A 6,000-nucleotide genomic window follows, 5' to 3' on the forward strand; every position below is an offset into this window, starting at 1 on the left:
CAGAAATAGCAGTCATTTTGTAGTTGTGTATGTTGTGGTGGATCTGCTGACTCGCCTCATTGGCACAAGGCAGTAGCTAGGCCTACAAATGCTCTAAATTTCCCTGGGTCTTCCTTCAGCATCTCTGTTTCCTGGACAGGTGTGTGTGTTTGGCACCATGATGAAATCCCCTGCTTCTCCAGGACACCTACACCTACAAGATGAGGCACGAAAGTATACAGGTTTCCATTTTTTTAAATTTAAATTTTAATTTTTTATTTTTTTGTAGGCTCCAGCTCATGCTTGAAGATTCCAGCTTGTTCTTGCTCTCCCTTCTTTCTACCTGTCTTCCCTTCCCAACGGCCTAGATTGTGAATTTCAAAATCCTGATTCAGATACAATGATAACAACGTTTCAGACACTGCTAATATAGTTTCCACAATTGCATAAGGTCAGATCCCTGCAACACACACACACACACACACACACACACACATATATATATACACTCTCTGTTCTGCTTCTCTGAATGAAGCCTGGCTGATAGGCATTATTATCAACACTGAAGCCTAGCCAACAAGAAACCCCTTTAAGAGCCAACTCTGCCTTTTTTCCAGAAAGCTAACTGGAAAGTCTGAGGTCATTCAAGAGCATAAAAAGTTGATTGATCTGTCAATATGTAATAGCTTTAGATATATTCATACATGTCAAAAGTCATGATGAGACTGAGGTGTAAGATTATATTATAATATTTCATCATAGAAATGAAGAATGCTCAAATCCTACTCTTAGCCACAACTGCCTTTTTAAAGCCAGACAGAGTAATATTTAATGAGTTATAGACCTTCACAACTATTTTGGGATGATGCATAGATGAGTGTATGTGTGGTACTTGGTGAGGAGTGCTGTAAAAGATAATTCAATCTCATTTTTCATCACGAGGATTCAAAAGACTGTATTCAACATTTAAAAATTAATGAGTGGGAAAATAAGCACATTAATTAGAAATAGGAAAGCAAATATCAAAAAGGAGCCACAATAATAGAAAGTAGCACAGGTGGACATAAACATGGAAGCAATACACACTGCAGACTTCTAGAAGGGATGGGGCATGGATTGACAAACTACCTCTTGGATATTATGCTCATACCTGGGTAATAGGATCCATAACCCAAACCTCAGCATCATGCAGTATTCCCATGTAACAAGCCTACACATGGACCCTCTGTATCTAAAATAAAAGTTAAAAAATAAAAAGCAATACATTGCCTTCAGAAAGAGAAAACTTGTGGCAATAGGGAGAGTAATGTGGTAGAGTTTTTGTTTATTGTTGTTTTTTGATAAAATATTACTTGTACAAGTATCTGACTCTTTAAAATATTTTCATGTGTAACTTTGATTTTAAAATGGAAAATAAATTGAAAGCATGTATATACAAAGATGCTCATCACAGTTGTTTATAAAATCAAAACGTTAACACCATCTAAATATCTATGTTCATAGAACGAATCGCTAAATTACTATATGCTACATAATGAAATGTATTGCTAATTAAATAATCTTTAGAAAGGATTTTAGTAGACATATGCTTATGATAAGTTAACAGCAGGCTTCAAAACTGTATAATCAGCATCATCTCGCATTTATAGTAAGAGAGAAATATATAAATCATGGAAGTAGAAATATATAAATATATAGAAGTAGAAATGGTAAAGTATAAGTGAGTAGTTTTACTGCTGCTTTTCATTTGCATATGTGTGTTTTCCAAAACTGTTAAAATAAATACATATGGGGGAGGAGAGGAAGAAAAGCAGAAGAAGATAGAAGAGAAAGGAGAAAGGGGAGAGGAGGAGTGGGATGACAGCACAGGTTGGGAGGAGGATGTCATGGAAGGCACCACAGCCCTAGGGCAAGAAGAGGTCCCTGTTGGTCTCAGCTGTAAATGCTTCTTTCTATATCTACTTGTCAACTATACAGAAAGTTGGTTGATAGAAATTTGTACCTTTGGACTGTCCTCATACTGTATAATTACACATATCCTTCTGAATTCCCTTTTCTACCTTCTAAAGTACAATTTGCAAATAATAAAATGCACTTGTGTAAGTTAACACTTTGATGAGTTTGGATAAATGTTTTGACCTCTGCAAGCATCATGCCAATCAAGATACGGAGCATTTCCATCACCCCCAGAGAGTTCCATTGTGCACCTTTTCAGTCAATCCAATGCTTCCATAGGAAATCTCCGCCAGTAGCATCTGTCATCTTAGTTTATCTCTCTGTTACAGAATTTCATATAAATGAAAATGTGTAAAAGTGAAGCAAAGAGAACTAACATTTACTGAGTGTTTATGTTTTGCCACGCACTTCAGTAAGCACTTATAGAGCATTATCTTGATTAGTGCTATTATCAACATTATGAAGTAGCTATTTGAATTCCATTATAGGAGTAAGAAAACTAAGATTTTGCCACGGTCACTTGGCCAGTTAAGGATAGAAGCAAGATTTGAATCCATGTTTGGCCTAAATCCGAAACCACAGTGCTTTCTCATATTTCAGGTAGCCATTTGAGAAAGATACCAGAATGACATTCCATGAGGAACCAAGGAAACAGATAGAGAAGATTCTCCACTATTATTAACCTACAAAATCATTGGTTCTCTTTCAGTCAATTAAGTTGTTATAGTTTTCTTCATTTTTTTTCTAAGTAGACTGGCTCATTTCTGGTCCTTGAACTAAATTTCAAATAATAAAACACACCAAAACTCACTCTCTTATAAACTGATCCTATGAATATTCCCAGAGATAGGTGTCAGTAAACTCAATTACAAGAGAAAATATAGCTTTAATATATTTCCAATGAAATTTAAAAATCAATATATTTATCCTACAGCAAATGTATTAGATGACAACCTGCAAATTTTCTTGTAATTACTTCCTTCCCCATTTGTGTGCACATATACTTTCGAAACTAATTATTTCAGGATTCCCTTGACAGAATTTTTCCTTCCCATGGAGTGAATAATCTCTGTCAGCTGTAAATAATAATAAAAAGACAGCACATGCCAGTTTTACATTGTATAAAAGAGTTAAGGTGGTTTGTACCAATGTAAAAGAAATAAGGAAGACAAGCCCAAACAATCACAGGAGTTCAGTGTGTTCAAGTAAAGTTCTCTTCTGTCAATCTAACAAAATGAGTTATTCTTTTCTCTTTCTTGCTACATTTTAGGGCACTGTTCGGTACTGTGTTATTTGCAGCCAGACCTGTATTTACTAAAATGCATTTGCCTTTTCAAGCAGGCTAAAACATGCAGCAGGAAAAGCGATTAGCATATTTATAAAATTACATCTATTTTGTCATACTCCAAAGAGAAATTGTAAGGACAGTGCGCTGATTTTTACCAGCCCAGCGTGTATGATTCCTATCATCCTGCAGGTCCAGAAGTGAACACGAAACCAATCGCCTAGATCACAGTTGTTGGTTAATGAGGGGTAGTGACCTCTCTCCCTAGGACGTTTGCAGGAAGTGTAAGGAAAACAAGCATTTACCTTTTAAAATGAAGTCACCGGAGAAATGTAAGCTTGGGGCTGCAGTGAGCCCTCTTTGCTACCATGTGACAAGAGCTTACTAATGTTCCAAATCAATGAAGAAAAAGCAAAGCTGAGAGATAGAGAGTGAGATGTGTGCTGACATAATTTAAACTTTAGATTTATCCACACCTACGTCAAACTGGGTTTCTGTGTCTTGCAGCAAAAATATTCCTAATATTCAAGGTAAATTTGTGGGACAAAACACACAGCAGTTTGCCAGCATGAATTCATTTACAAGCATCAGAAATTTCAAGCAAAGTGGGCATGTGAATAGGCTTGAGGGGCCAGAAAAAGAAACCTTGATTCTCAGGCCACCTTCTACTAACACAATGTTTTCTGAAGATGGTTTTGTTGGGTTTGAACCTAATACCAAAGGATAGACAGAACAGAAGAGAAAATTCTTCCTTGGTAGGAGACAACAGATGGAAGATACACAGGTACATCTAGACACACATCTGTCCTACTTACTTGACTCTTAATCCTATACTGCCTGGGGACATTGTTTCTATTATATCTTGTGTTGTCACACACCTTAGTATGTGAACTTTCCTTGAATCCCCTACTACATTTTAAGCTCTGAAAGAAAGTACTGACAACGTGTAATGCTCTTTAAAATTCTTGATAATGTCGGGCACAGTACTTTATACATAGTAGATTCTCAATACATACTTAGTGAATAAACAGAGGGAAAAATCAAATGAAAAATCAAATAATATACAATGACACGGGTCATTTGTGGACATCGATCCACACTTTGTTTAGAAAAAAAGCCACCAGCATAGGGGTTTATATTTAATAACTCACTTTGATGGTGGTGAGATTACCTTGTTAGAAACCCTCTAACTTTCTGTGAAGGGAACCTTTGGAATTTTTTTTTATGGAGTCCAAGATCCTCAATAATGCCACATAATAATTTTTTCTTCTCTGATAATATATACTACATTCTCTGAGTCTCTTCCAAAATACAGGTATATATCTGCCACACGTAGAAAAACATATGTTATTTACCAATTTCTTCTTTTGAAGTTTTCCCTACACATAGAAGTCACGTATGCCTGACTTGTGTGTTTCTGTAAAAGACTCAGACTAGGGAAATTTTTGTCCCATAGTAGTAAGGCACAAAGTATTGTGATAAAAGTGTACTATGGTCCATAATTTCTGTTCTAGGAAAAGAAATTTAAAAAAGGTCAGAAGACTTCCCCACTCCATAAAATCCCATAGTGTTGTCCACAGATATGGTACAAAGAATTGCCAGTCTTCTATAATCATTCTCGTCATTGAGGAGCCATGCTAGTTTCAGAGCTCAGTTCCTGACAATTAGAGAATACCCTCTTCTCTAAGAGGGCATTACAATGTCATTGTAATGATGTTCACTTAAATGTCTTTTGGTGTAACAGCAATTTGCTACTACATTTGCTAGAGGAAAAAAAGTATTCCTAGAAAATGTCTACCTACATTGTGATTTGTAAAAATAAATAAAATAATCAGAATTTGGTCCCAAAAAGGGAGCCAGATGCTAAAACATCCTGGCTGAAGAAGAGATGAATAAGATGGGTCATAGCGTACTTTTGATATCTTTAAATAATGTAAGCTCATAATATTTTAAACCCAAAAAACTCTTAGAGATAATTTAGTTCAGTGGTTTCCAAACCTGGCTGATTGTATAAATTACCCTAGACTGACTGAATCAGAATGTTCAGGGGTAGGGCCCAGGAATACACACTAATGTTTAAGTCCTCAAATGCATTAGAGATCATCCAGATAGATAAGGAAATTAAAAATCAAATGATTTATGGAAAGTTGCATATCTTGTCAACAGTAAAAGCAGTTCTAGAACCTAAGTGGCAAAGTCTCAGAATTGAAAAATATTTCAGCAAGTCATCCTACCATAACTCTCTGAGAGTGGTCCTTAGAGTATAAAAGATTTTTCTAGAGAACTCAGATTTCAGCCTCTACCCAAAGACGTTCTCAAATGCTAAGTCTAAGGTGGATCCCAGAAATACGCATTTTTCAATGAGATTCTAGTTGATTCTGAAGGAGACAGAATACAGGGCACAATTTAGGAAATTCTGCCTATCAGTTGAACTTTTGTTTAAATTCATTCCAATTATGTGAAGCTTAAAACCGTTCAATTATCTTTCCTTTTTTTGTAGGTCTGTTAGGAATAGTCTTATATTTTTCCCAGAAATCTGCCCATGAAACTCTCTCCTATAGAATTTAATTTCACCTTCCTGGGCTATACTAAAGGCTTGCTACCAATGCAGCACGATAGCTTGTTGAGCATTTATAACCCTTCCAAGACTGCTTTCTTCAGAGGGGGTTGGGGGAGGATGAAGATTACAAATTCCTCTAGTGCAGCTCTCTCTCCTCTCACTTTGTGACTTCTGTCACTTATGACCAAAACTCCTCTATCACTAAAAACAAAGACCCCAA

Source organism: Mandrillus leucophaeus, unplaced genomic scaffold, assembly GCF_000951045.1.
Source record: "Mandrillus leucophaeus isolate KB7577 unplaced genomic scaffold, Mleu.le_1.0 Scaffold66, whole genome shotgun sequence".
Classification (NCBI taxonomy): Eukaryota; Metazoa; Chordata; class Mammalia; order Primates; family Cercopithecidae; genus Mandrillus; species Mandrillus leucophaeus.